This window comes from Bacillus rossius, chromosome 1, assembly GCF_032445375.1.
Source record: "Bacillus rossius redtenbacheri isolate Brsri chromosome 1, Brsri_v3, whole genome shotgun sequence".
NCBI classification, from domain to species: domain Eukaryota; kingdom Metazoa; phylum Arthropoda; class Insecta; order Phasmatodea; family Bacillidae; genus Bacillus; species Bacillus rossius.
The window spans coordinates 341,646,403-341,661,249 of record NC_086330.1 but is presented as its reverse complement, the minus strand read 5'-3'; the positions used below and the strand labels follow the sequence as shown (position 1 = coordinate 341,661,249).

General features: G+C 37.7%; 1 protein-coding gene across 2 annotated transcripts in view; it reads right to left on the bottom strand.

The window, feature by feature from the left end:
- Positions 1-13,115, bottom strand: part of LOC134528134 (methyl farnesoate epoxidase-like) — a 42,943-nt gene extending 29,828 nt beyond the window's left edge. Inside the window, exon 1 of one of the 2 annotated variants that reach the window (XM_063361449.1) lies at positions 12,978-13,115. The gene's annotated coding sequence lies outside the window, so the exon portion shown is untranslated. Of the gene's footprint in view, positions 1-5,997; positions 6,115-12,977 lie in introns of those variants that run through there. The other variant, XM_063361450.1, reaches the window with a different exon arrangement.
- Between the last annotated feature and the right edge of the window lie 1,732 nt (positions 13,116-14,847).

The following is a 14,847-nucleotide window of genomic DNA, read 5'->3' as shown; positions in this document are numbered from 1 at the left end:
CTCATGTGTTCGAGCATCCAGTGGTTCGGAGCCCATCGTGATCTTCAAAAACCCGACACCTTGGTTCTCGTTTCACACATTCCTTATCATTCAGTTAAATAAAGGCATTCCTTGTAAATTCATATCGATATCTCTCTTGCATTCTACGTTTTGTCACATATTTTCCCAGCGGATAAACGTTATTATCTTTGAAAGATTTGTGCAATGGGAGTGCATGACTTGATGTAAGCTTTTGGACATACGCCATTGCTAAGCACTTTTTCTGTAGAAGAAAACTAAAAAATACCTAAAAGACAAAAACACAAATTAAGCAAAAAATTGCTGTTGTAAACAGGATATAAACACCACATAATATTCCATAACAGGAATATGGTCAACGAACAAAGAAAAACAAAGAAAAATGGACTAAGAGAACGAAAAAACCCCCACAAATGATGACAGCACAAAAATATTGAACCCAAAAAAATTCAGCACAACAGTTGAAACGAGACAAAAACACGACAAAACGAAAAGACGAAACAAACACAATAGTTTTCCAAAACAGAAACAAGCGACGTTTCGAGAACTGCTATCTGCTCCCGTCCTCAGATAGAGACGCACAAGGTACGAAAACACAGGTACGACTCTAAAAACGTTATCTAACAAGTGGAGGTCGTCTACTCGTCAACACCGATTTCGTCCGCGATTTCGTCCGGACAGCATACGCAGGGCCCGACTAGAAATGTAAGTAACGCAAACGGGAGCTCTCGATGGCCAAGCGTTTAGGAAATGAAATTTTTGTCGAGGATCGGTCAATAATAAGTAAGGTTTATTTTTTTTTGCGAACGCAATTTTCAAGTAATTGTTGGCGCAGCGGCGAGAATTCGGATTGGTAATTCGAGGGTCGCTGTTTAGAGTCCGTATGCGGAATCTTTATTTTTTTTCTTTGGCTTCCTTTCCTTTTTTTTCTGTTTTACGATACTTATGCCACAAGTGAATCGAAATAAAGCATAATGTATTATATTTATTTATATTTTCACAAAACGCATAGGACATCACTATGAACAGAATACGAAGTCCTCGTTTTAATTACAATTCCTTCCAGGAAAGTTTTTTGCAACACCAGATTTTCCATGACTATGCGCCTGTTAAAATAACGACCTTGTAAGAGAGGTAGAAGGTCAAGCGTTTGCATAGTTAAGATCACTTGCGCGACCTTTCGAACCTTGATAATAACGTTTAGTGACTACGTATCTGTCGAGTAAAATTTGTGACCCGACAACAGATAACAAGAGAGCTATCGGAATTAATTAACGGGATAATTATTTAATTAACAGTAACGAGCAGATAATTAAATAACCAACTCTGCGTGTGAGACCGAATCTTCAGTTTCTGAACCAAACCAAAAACTAAGAAAAAAGAAAAAAAAAGTTTGAGTGGAGTCCACGCGTGACAGAAGTGAAACTTCTTGCTTATTATATTTTTAGGTATAGGAAACATAATACTCTTTGGCTGAGATTGCAGATAAAAAATTGCAAGTAGGCGAGTGCTAAAGTATGCAAGTGTGAAAGTATGCAAGTATGCAAGTATGCAAGTGTAAAGTATGCCTTGTGCAAACTGTGTGAAAGTATTCGAGTATGCAAGTATGCAAATGTATAAATGTGCAAGTGTGCAAGTATACAAGTGTGCAAGTGTCCATATATGCTGCGTCATTTTTACCTCTCTCCTGCCGTCTCCTCCTCTACCGGTTCCCCCACCTGTACCTAACTATTCCCTAATGCGATTTTCCGTTGACTGGACAAAGCTCACGCGCGGTTTGCAAACCGCGAAAAACTTCGCGCGTTAGAGCGTGTTTCGGCGGGGCAGCTTGGTCATGGGCGTCCTTATCGCTATCGGCGCCAGACACGCGGACGATAACAGGCTGTCACGTGGGCGGCTCTCCCACGACTCGACCGCGTCTTGGACGCTCTGGCCGCGGCGAGCGCAACTAGTGGCGGGAGTAGCGACAAAAGTTGTCCCTTGGACGGTTGCGATGACGGAAAGGGCGTATTAAGGTGAAAACGGAAAAAAAAAGGGGGGGGGGGTAATATATATATTTTTTTAAGGTTTCAACCTCTTTCACGGTGCCAGAAAAATCATATACAATGACAACATTAAGAACAATATTTATTTAAAAAAAAAAAAAACGTGAATAATGTTTTGTGTGAGGATTATTTACATATTTTCTTACTACAGCTCTTCGCTCCTTGTCTTCGTAAACCCATTGCATGTGTTATTTATTTTCTGTGTTATTTTATTTCCACTTCAGAAGAGGGGAAAGCTACCCACCTCCACTTGCCCACTATACCCCTATAGATAGCCTTTGGCTGACGGATTCACCTACTATCAGGCTGGTTTGTATCCCCCAGATATAGCAACGGTTAGACAGCCAGGTGATATGAATCTTCGGTGATCCACAGTTTGTCTTGTGATTGGAAGTAATATACAAGGTGAGTCTGAATTCGACCAACAAACTTCGGCTGCAGGTTCATCGTGACAAAATAAGTTGAAAACCTCTATACGGCTTATGGTCTAAAGCAGGGGTTCCCAAAGTGTGCGCCGCGGCGCCCTGGTGCGCCGCAGAAAGTTAAGAAGGGCGCCGTGAAGCGATTCTCTTTACCATTCTCCGAAACCTCAACTTAAGTGTTCGCCGGTACAAAATAAACAATTTAATTTCTAGCGCTCGCGTAGTGCTACGCTTATTTGCGCACTCGCCGATACTGATCTACTACACGCCCGAGCCAACTGTGGTCCCGGTAAAAATGTGAGCTACCCAAGGTCAGACGGACCCCTCCCTCCGCAACACTATCCCCTCCCTTCCCCTAGTCCGCCTCAAGGGTCGGAACGCATTTCGCGGGCGGGACGGCAAGTAGAGCTCACCCATCACATTGACTAGCCTAGGTAGCTATTGTATTTTATTTTTGTTTTTCTTAAGTCTCCCTTGAATGTTTTTGTGTAAGTTTTATATTATTATAAATATAAATATACAGTTCAGATTCATAATGTGGATATTTTAATTTTTGTGCTTATCTACCTAACTAGTATCATTGTACCTATCTATTTCAACGAGCAAAATAGGTTAGGGCGCCGAGACAAAATAGTAAACATGTATGTGCGCCGCGGACTGAAAAAGATTGGGAAACCCTGGTCTAAAGTGTTTCTCAAGGCAGGTATACGTCTTTAAAGTTGGGTTCAAACCCCAATTGTATTGTAAATAATAGCGAAAGTATTTAAGATGGAACACTGAGGGCCCGAGTTATACTTAATTATATGATGTTCTACAACCATAGCGAATTTTGTGGCTGCAGCAAAATTATTTTATTGAAATAATTTGGAGTCACACCTTTATTTTCCACATATTTTGGTGACGTGTTACTACCCCCAATTTTGATTTTAGTGAAATAATTTTTCTGTAGTTACAAAATTCGCGGTAGTAGTAGGACTTCATTTAATTAAACATAATCCAGAAGCTCAGTTTTCGAACTACAATACTTTCGCTATTATTTACAATAAAAAAAAAATTGTTCAGCCCCAACTTCAAAGAAGTTTACTAGACTTGGGAAGTACTTTAGAAGACCATAAGTAGTGCATTAGTTTTCAACTTATTTTGTGATGATGAAACTTCAGCCGAAGAGTGTCGGTCGAATTCAGACACATTCTGTATATAAATTTTTTTTACATGTAATTATTTCCCGGCTATTTAAGGTTATTTTATTTTTTTTTTTTACTGAAGTACGTGTTTCCTCATTAGCTGAGTTAAATGCGGAACGAGCTACTTCAGACAATACGAGACAAAGAGAAAAGACTGGTTGCAACTACTCGAATTTTCACCGAGATAAATTATTACACAGGAGAAAAAAAAAATGCCTAGTATTTTCGAACTGATTTTAGTTATATTTGGGGCTCTGAATCTAAATGTGGAATTAGCTTTTTTCTAATAGCTCTACTTTTTGAGATAAGTGTGAAAAATGGAGTGAAACCGCCTGCTTTACTCAAGCCACTTCGTCACTGGGATACCCCAGGCTGGGAATCCCCACTTCGTTACTAGGATACCCCAGGATGAGAATCCCATCCTTCATTTCTACGCTACAATTAAATTTTAGGTCAGTTTGTGAGTTTTAACTGCGCAGGATACATCGAAGTTGATAAAAAATGAGTTCCAGTAGAAGAAGTTAAGTAAATAGGTACCTAATCCAGATATGTTTTGCTACATATGCGAACACACATTAAAAGATAATAGAGGGACTGTTAGTGACCTTGTAAGATAGCTTATCATGGATACTTTAGTGTTAAAGCTTGGTGATCAGCAGTAGCGGATCCAGAGGGGGGGGGGGGGGGGCTAAGGGGCTCAAGCCCCCCCCCCCCCCCAAAAGCATCTGGGTCCACTATTGTTTTAGTGTTTACCTTGATAAAGCCTAGCCTCAGCTGGGTCAAGCCCCTCCCAAACCAAAATCCTGGATCCACCACTGGTGATCAGGATAAATCCTGGGCACCGCATCAGGTTTGTAAAACTCGTACAGAACATTTACGCCAGTATGTATAGGTAAACCACGCAATTTTTTTTTATTGATCTAAGTTAAACGTAAACACATCATTACAGAATTACTGCTAATTATTATGCTTTTTGTACTTTAAATGATGAGTTTTAAAATAAAACATTTTAGCGTGTTAAATGAAAAAAAATATATATATCTTTGAGAGAAACCTTTTGTTGTCTACCTAATTTAAAACGCAACGACATCATGTCGGCAAAGAAATTGCAAATCGTGAACTTCGCTCGACTGCCGACTGCAGACTACTAACTTCGAGTTACGTAATACGTAACTTAATTAACGGACGCCAAATCCCAACTTGGATGTTAGGCCGGGTTTATGTTGGACATGCAAAAATTCAACATTTAAAAAGATAAACAACGACGTTTACACATATCCGTTTATATAATCTATATAATGGTCCGAAAAGTTTTAAAGATGCAAACCTTATGTGTATAGCAGGCTACGATTTTCGTCTTATCACACACATCATGTTTTCACTTATAAAATTGTAGCTCAGTAAAAACAAATTACGCCCGTAATTATTATGTATTTCAAACGTTTTAATGGAAAACATTATGGCTTTTTTCTAAAATTTTACAGTTTCAAGTTGTACTGTTAGAGCGTCTTGAGACTTGCGAATTTTTTTTAACTACCATAGTTTTCTTGCGTTTGTTATGTGTTGCGTGCTTGCGCTCTTGCATTTCTTGCAAAATTATGTACCCAGGCTGCAGCTCGGTCGTATAGACATTTGAAACAACCTGCCCGCTTTGGGGAATAACAAAACGATACCAACCTCGCAACGAAAGAAAGCTTGACTAGGGCTTAAACTAGTACATATCGAGGGGTAATAATAAACTCCACGTGAAGAAAATTTTTCGTTAATTACATGATATGCTGTAATCACAACAGCGCAAAGGACGGGACACGACAGCAAAGCACTGCTTTACTCTAAACGTTTTTTCTTCTTCTGTTTTAATTCGCGTGACGAACAAAAATAAGCGGTTATTTATAAAAAAATCTCTTACCATTAGATAGGACTCAAACCCATGCCAGAGAGCCCTCAATTTTTTTTCATTATTTTTTTTAACTAAACCTGTTTTAAACTAATTGTTTTATGTAAATTTAACATTCATTTGTAAAAAAAACCAATGTGCAACAATACATTTCAAACATGTAACAGATAAATTATCTAAAAAAAACAAAAACAAAAAAAAAAACACACACACACAAATATTGATTGTATTATCAATGCTCCAGTCTAACCATCTTTAGATAACAAAAATTTCAGTCTGTTGCGTCTGCGTTAAGAAAATTGCAGTATGTATTTGTTTAGCATCTGTTCGCGCCATTGCGATTCCAGCAGTGCACGCGCTAGATGGCAAACCAAACCGGTTTATCTATGGACTTCGGCGTACGATGGTTCAATGGCTGCTTCTTAACTGACCTGAGAACAAAAGATGCGATGGCTTGTCGCCTCGCTCCGTTCTAGTCGTCGAACGTTGGCACAAGCTCGCGCGCGGAAATCAAGGTCGGAACTGAAGCGTTCTCCCCCCCTCCACACCTACTCGCGTAACCTTGGTTACGTAGCCATCGCGAAGAAAAAAACAAAACACAACGCGCAAGCAGTTGCCACGTGCAGCTGACGCCATCTTCGCGGCTCTGCATGAACCGGTCCGACCGGTTTCGCGCTTTTCTGCATCACGACGTGAGCTATAGCCTGTGTCGTGCAACGTGTCTCAAATTTAACAATTCTAGAAAGTGGCACCGACTGTCCGCGCATCGTTCTATCACTTTCTTGGTCAATAGTGCGTGTAAACAACTCCATGTAGTAAGCAAAGCTTTCGTAAACAGACATCACGACTTTTTTTGCAAGTGAAATTAGGGAAAAAGGGAGGGGGGGGGAGGGGAGGGAAGGGAGGAAATAGTACATGCGGTACTACTTTTGGGAAGAAAATTTTATTATATCGCGCGCTTTCGAACAAGGCTCTCATGAAATTAGTATCAGGTTATCACCGTTAAGTCTCTCCCCATCTGTCCAAATACATTTGGGCACTGTCTGCCCACTCCTGCAGATTCATTCGTCACAAAAGAAAAAAAAAATGTGAGCGAGTCTTTTAGTACTCACCAGAGATGTGTAACATACAAAGAGCACATTCATGTGTTCTCATGCTGTAAATACATATACTAAGAAACTCGGACTCCTAAATTAAAAATAGAGTTCTTAAAAATAATGCCGAACGTTGTAAATACACGGAAATTGTGTTTTCAACTGCATTTATGGACGCGAATCACACGTAGTTTCCCGCACCCGCCGCTAGAATTCGTTGCCGGAGCAGCTACGTTGACTATCGAATCATTCCATTTGCGAAATTTTAAACCATACAATGAATCGGCTCCGATAAAAGCTAAAAAGACACGAAACATTTTTTTACAACACCCCGGTTTCGGAACTGATTTTCAACAACAAATTTTATTAAAATACTGCCTAGCTTGTTAAAATTCTTTGAACAGTTAATACTTTTAATTTCACCCATTGTCAATGTGAGTTTTGTTTCGCGCCATCCACCACAGATAACAGCATCATGATTGTTACACATTTCCGTTCTTTGACTTCAGTCTAATTCACAAAATTACTCCCACCAAATGCCTAATCCCGAGAGCTAACATGTTTGATATAAAAGAAATATTTTTCCTTAACTGCATCGGTATAAGGCTTCTGTATTGTTTCTCGTCATTTCCTAACACATCAAGTAATGTCTTCTAGATGTTTGCCGGTTGATCTCCAGCATGCATTTTATAGTGACTTGTGCTAGTATAGTTGCGTTTAATAACCCTTTAACGTATGCACCAGGAATTTTGAAACATATTGGCTAAGTCTACAAAACAGTTCTTAATTAGGTGAGAAATATAGTTCATTCAAATTAGACATCGAACGTTGCATCAAATCAGGTATTTTTTGCTTTTTTGATGCGTTTTTATGGTGCAAAGGTAATGATAAATCCAAGTTTTCGACCTTGGCAGACGACTGCGTCATTATTAAAAATTTTAAAAACCCCGAAATGTTCGACCTTTTTTCAGGTTTTGTCGATTTTGACCCAGAAGGTCTGATTTTTGGGCAACTATGGTTAAATCACTTTTGAAGAAGATTAAATTTTCAACAATTTGAGACCAAAAACGTTTTTTTAGGACCAATAGGTTTTGAGATACAACTTTTAAATATTTGGCCAAATTTTCAGGTTACATGATTTTTAGCAAAATTTTATAGTTTTCAGTAACATTTGTGTTTTTGAAGACCCAGTTTATTGTTCGGGAACCCTCTCCTACCCTCTCAATGTATTCTACTGGGATCTGACCCACCCCCTAGCTAATTGAGCAAAAAAAAAAAAAAAAAGATATTTGTATTTTTATTTACAGGCTAGGAATGCAAAAAAAAAATCAGAAATACTGACAATTACTTGCGATGTCTTTTAATTAATAAAATTATAATTTATAGGTATAATATTGAAAATAAATACATAGATGGAAATACCTGAAAATCTAACATCGTTACTATCTGAAAATCTAACATATTTAAACAATTTTGAGGAATTGTTTGTTATTTTAATCCAATTTCGTTCTCTTTGATGGACCTGGTTAGTCCAAGACTTCTTCTGAAACGTTAGGAGGGTTATCAAGAATGTCCGAGACGAGCGTCCACAAATCGTCATTTAGTTCGTCTTCGTCTGTCATGCCATATTAGACAGATGAATAATTCACCCCAAATGCGAGCTTAGGGGTCATTGTCACATGAGGCTCCCTCGCAGTGGCTGTAAACGATGGAGCACTTGAGCCGAGCTTTGCTGCAGCTGCAAGCACTGCCGCAGCCTTTTCTGCAGCCGCAGGAGATGAGCTCTAGCAGATGTTGAGGCGCCGCATCTTTTGTCATAATCTTGGGGCTGAGACCTTGAGAAGTGCGCAGCCACCTCCAGCTCTTTATCGACTTCTAACCACATCTTGAGCTGTGTAAAAAAACACACAAAAAGAAAGTTCAATTATTAATTTGGTACCAAAACAATCAAAGGGCAAATATGCAGGAAGATTAATGGAATTAAAATACTTTTGTACCTGGGGGTAGGTGCGCAGGGAGTGAAACCTGATTGAACCCTCGTGGGAGACAATCTCGCTAGGTTGAAGTTTGTTTTCGTCGCAGCATTTGCGAACAAATTGTATCTGAGTTCACCCAGGTTCTGAGTTTTGTGCAGTCCTCCATAAAGAGCAATTGTGATATGCTCACCTGCTGCTGCAATATCATCCAGGTTGGTGTTGTTGTCCAAGAAAATTGCAGCTTTGCAATCAAGGTCTCGATGTTTTTGAAATGTGGTAACAATTTTTGTTTTCCCTTGCCCAAAGAATGAAGATGTGGAGTCGCAACCACTGAAGGCGTGGAAGACAAGCAGAAGTTGAGGGTTACTACAGTCATATTTGAAAGAGGTGTTGGTATAGGTCACATCATGTTGACCCCGCCCACATTTCGTAAAAAATATGTTCCGGCGGTTGGGCGGTGTGATGCCTGCAAGTATGTCTAGCAAGTCCACATCGTCACCAGCAATTACAACATCGTGAGTAGTAGATAAAGAGATAGCTGTTGTTATGATCAGTCTGTCGGCATCTTCTGTAGCCTGTACTGTTGGAATATTGTGTTTCCCCATTTCTGTCTTAAAAAAGTCCATAAATTGAATTTTATTGTTTTCATTGGATAAGAACTTTTCTTGAGACACTTGAGCAATTGTACTGGCGTTAAATAAAATTTGAGGGGATGTTGAAGCCTTAGATCTGCGAATACGCACGGAGCTCTTCGTGTTTTTCTCTGGAGCCTCAGTCGGGTAGCCATCGAAAACTACTGTGACTTTGGATCCATAGTGAGTAGTGAGTTATTGGACGTACCTGGCAGCTATTACCTCAAACGAGGAGTTGTGAGGCCACACAACGTTGTGGAAAATATGCCCGCCATCTATCACCACATGTTTTGGTGTTTATCGAGACTCATCCATGTTGACAGGTTCGAATTCTGCATAGAAAGCAGATTTTTTTCCCTTCCTCATTCCTTCTTCTGTAAACATTGACAATGGGAATGGTGACAACTCGTACATTAAAAAAATTCAATTCTTCATTCTTTTTTTAAACAGTTAAAGTTTACTGTATTGAACACACTCCGAAATCTCACTGGAAATTACTAAATTGTTTAAATAAAATACATGCGCAGTCAAGCGTCCAATCCCATATCCTCTTTACTCAGTCATGACCCAAAAACAATATAAAAATGTGCAAGCTCAGTTCCTATTCGTCGCCGTTTAACAAATGTTTGCAAAGACATTTCATAAAATTAGTACTTAGATAAAACAAGATAAAACATAAAAAAAATTAAAGAGTAAAACAAAATTGACCTGATCATAGAGAAACAATACTTGTAAATATAATTCATAACAGGGCTAAGACAAAGTCATAGAGGTAAGAAGTAAAATAATAAACATAAAATTCCTTTCTATTGAGGGCTTCTCAAATACCTCTATATACTCGTAAAAAAGATTCATGCCCAATCTCAAGGGCCATGTGGCAGTTAACAGTTGCTTCTCCATACATCTCACTGCTTATTTACATGATGAATTTGGTGTTAGGGAATGGGGGATGTTGGGAAAACCAGTGACACAACTTTTCTGTATCCGCTACATCTCGGGTAATATGAGACTGGCATAGGTCCACATGCTGCTCACTTGTTGCTAAGTCAATATCGCAGTAGACCTCTACTTCTTCGCAGATGTTCTGGAGATAAACCATTCCCAACGTCTGTCAAGTCAGCATGCTGGGAGTATTTCTACGACCTCGGGTGAGCGCTCCATAGCTCTGCATGGATTTCACGAGCACTTGCTCTATAGACATATCAGACCAGATCCCAGCCCAGAATTTTTTAGAGCATCGGATTGTAAAGTATCCATCTGTTGAAAAAAAATTATATTCCCAAGGATCAATTCTCTCTTCCAAACCCAACATGTCCTGGATATACAATTGAGCACACTTAGTATAAAAAAGTGGCCTGCAGTATGGAAAAATGGTAGCATATGCTGTGTGGTGGTAAAATGTAAATCCCAGTTCCCTGATCTATCTGCTTCGATGAATTGTTTCATCAGTGTCACCATTTGGAAATACTGCAACCACAATTGGGCAGTAGGACCACTGCTTTGAAGTTGGTGAAGGGCACTAATGAATTTTGCAGTAACTGATCGAAGATGCTCATTGTCCTTGGAAGTCATGATTACTGATTTGTCAATATTTAATAACAACTCTTCGACGATGCTTTCATCATCTTCTGTCACTAGCATTGATTTACAACGTCATTTGCTAACGCTATTTGGATCAAAATGTGGGCCCTCACTGCTCTAGCATAAGCATGGCCAGACATCATATTGTCAATGCTGTTTTTGCATAAATGTTTGAAAGTAGTTCCTCGAGTCCACTTCCTTCCATGATCACGCCAATTGTACCCATGAATGACATGAGTAAGTGGAAACCACCCAACCTTACCACTACGTTTCTCAAATCAGTATCGCGGCAGTTCTCAATTATCTCTTTGGCTTCGACATTTTTCACTGGCAAGCCGGAGAGTTGTTAGTATGGTGTCGTACTCCGACATACTGTAGACACTAAATAACTGCGCACTACTGGCCACACACAGCACAGTAGTCGAGAAGGGGTGGTTTAGAGGACGGAAGGGACAGAGGTGGGAAGGTACCGTGGATTGGGGGAAAATAGTAGGGGAGGTAGGGGTGAACCCATTCGGGCCTTTCTTGTAAACAAAGGACCACTCCCTAATTTTCCCCGTACAGATGGCCCATCCTTTTTACGTGCATAACAATTTGGTTTTTTGTAGGCACAGGCAACAAGTACAGTTAGATGGGTAGTATTTAAAAAAAAATGTGTCTAGGTAGATCTTCAGTTTGGATTTTAATAGACCACCACATTAAACAAATATAGGGGAGGGGGGTCACTTTGTGGTCCCCTGAAACACTAGTAGAGTCCATTGAGAGGGTAGGAGGGTTTACGAACAATAAACTGCGTCTTCAGAAATATAAATGATACTGAAAATGATGAAATTTTGTTAAAAATCATGTAAAATGAAAAATTGGCTATTTATTTCAAAGCTATATCACCAAAACTATTGGTCCTTCAATAACCGTTTTAGACCCATATTGTTGAAAATTTAATCTCCTTTAAAGTAAATACAACTGTCCTTGCCAAAACCCAAGTCCTTCTGGATCAAAATCGACAAAACCTGAAAAAAAATTGGTTGTCTGTAAAGTCTGTTTACGGACGATAGTTTAACGTGACAACGTCATAACAAAACATTGATGAAATGATTGCATACTTTTATGAATAAAATTGAATCATTTTTATTTTAATAATTAAAGAATTTACTTGAAATGATACTAGTAATCAGATTTTTAAAATGCAAGAATAATTAACCTTTATTGCCGAAATTGTTGTTGTAATACGCAATGAAAACCACATTAACTTTCCACTTCACTTTATAAACAGTCGACGAAACAGTTCACGTGTAGATGACTTGTACCTAATTAATTTTAAAAACTGGCGTTTATCTATAGAGTTTAAATATAATTATGAACAAGTTTTCATATAAATAAATTGTAATCAAATATCTATCATCAATTATATGAATCACCATAATTTTTTAGTCAATTGTAATATAACCTATTATTACTGCACTCGCCGAAAGATGCTACTTTTTTTAATAATAAAAGAATAAATACTTGAAATTATACTCGTAATCAGATTCATTTTCTTACGTACATTTGACGTAGAAATTATTTCATATTACACATTTATAAACAAAGTTTTAAGTTTTCACTTCCGTCGGTGCGGCGCAAGCGTACAATGAGCGTAACGGGACACAGCGTAACGGAACAATGAGCGTAACGGGACACAGCGTAACGGAACAATTTGCGTAACGGGACACGTTTTCGTGCGTGCAGCCGGCGTTCCTCGATTTATTAGACGTTGTCACGTCAAAAGGACAAACATTTCGAGGGTATTTCAATTTTTGATAATGACACGGTCGTCTGCCGAGGTCGAAAACTTGGATTTAACATTCTCTTTGCATCATAAACAACACACCAAAATAGCAAAAATACGTAATTTGATGCATCGTTCACCCCTTATCATGTCTAATTTGACAGTATTAATATTACAATCTACAACCATTTAACAATCTTCTGTAAGAAATTGGAATTTTGATTTATTTTAACGAACGTTTTGTGTTTGATAGTAACGCATGTTGTGAACGAAACGAAACTATCGTAACACTACAGAGAGGTTTGTGCAGTTTTTCTGGCGAAACAAACGTGTGAAATTATTTCGTGAGATTTTACTTACGACTCTTCAGGTTGACAATGCGCTGTTATTATTTTTAAGGCGATCTAGGTTAACTGCGATGAACAGAATCAAATGAGCTGCAGAGCTTGCCTACTAATCGAAAACTCCATGGTAAGCACTAAGCTTGCACTGAAACGAACCTCCAGGTCTGACACAGTTCGATTATCTGTGCAGAAAATTAGTACTCAAAACGAAAGTAAAAACAAAACGATTGAGTACATTTGATAACAATAGATAATTCTTGCGAATCCACAGCTTACAATGTAAGTAAACATAGGTTTAAAAAAACAAGCCTTTATCTTTGAATTAACTAAAAAAATAAAAATAAATAAAAAATAAGTTTTTTTGTACAACAGCCGAATAATGCAACAAAACACTGAATAACTAAAAACGTAGGGTGCTTTATTCTTTCATTTTCGTAATTACTATATCCTAAAATTATCTTATTGACTATATCCTAAAATTAGTGATAGAAAAGCTATTACAAATCGTTTTGTTATTACTTAAAAAAAAAAGATAAATGATATCAAGCACTCCACGCTTTTAGTTCTACAGAAATGTGATGCATTATTTGGTCATGTTTGATACAGTTGTCATTACCCATTTTGTATTTCATTGTTTACCACAGCACATTAGCACTACATCACTACCACAGAACTGCAGACATTAATTAATAAATAAAAATTAAGACAATAATGCTTTCATCTTGTCAGTTCAAAATTATTATGAAATTAAATAACAAACGTTTATGGTTTTGAAAAACTAATTTAAAGGAAGACTGATCTAATTTTGTGAGTTCTAGGTAAAATGAAACCTCTTGACCATCTTTCAAATATATGTCTAAAGACTCGAAACTAGGCAGGGATATTTTCTCTGTATTACATACAAATTAACTGAGCACGGGGTTTTCCCAGTTACGGGAGCGTTAAAGATTTTAGGGCTTTAATACCTTATCCGGTACATTTTCCACCATAACCCGACCTCAGAAAAACTCTAAATGGAAAAGAATATATACCTAAAATTTTCGAAAATTTGAGGGCTTTACTCTCCCCCCATACCACCAACACATTTTCCACCATGACCCGACTTTTTGGGTTGGAAACACTCCAAATTCATTGAGTTTGAAATTTTTTCGAAATTTTGGGTCTTTACCCCCCCCCCCCCCCCGCGCTCACTCTTTCTGAGGAAGAGTCGACCCCGGAGAAAATTCCCACCATACCCCGACCTCATGGATACACAAAAAGCCTTATTATTACCCATTGATCGAAAATAGTGATTTTTGACCCTCTAATCTCCCCTACTCCCCCTTAACACTAAGGTCTTAATCTATCCAAATATCTTATTTTCAGAGGTTCTTTATATGTATTAAAATTTTCAACACATTCGGAGTCGAAAAATGGGTAAAAATTGAATGGAAAGATTTTATTACATTATCCATTCATTCATACATACATACAGGTCAAGCTTATAAAAGCGTGATAAAAATGGGCAGGTGTACATATGCACACACGTTAAAAGTCATATTTCCTTGGCGTGATAAAAAAAAATTAATTTTAATTTTGCATGCAAATAATTAATAGTAATAAAATAATAAAAGTACTAAATTGATATTGTAAATACAGTTTGTAATGTTTCAATTCCATCAAATTAAAATATTTAAATAAATACTCAGAACACAATATTAATATAAACACAAGTATAAGATTAATTATTTGATTCAGTAAAATAACAAAGATAAATTTTAATTAATAATATAAATCAATAAATATGTTAAATGTTTTTAATTTATTAATTTTAATAATTTATTAATTAATAATGTAATAATTTATAGTGAAAACGGGCAGGAGACTATTAAACATTTCACTGACAC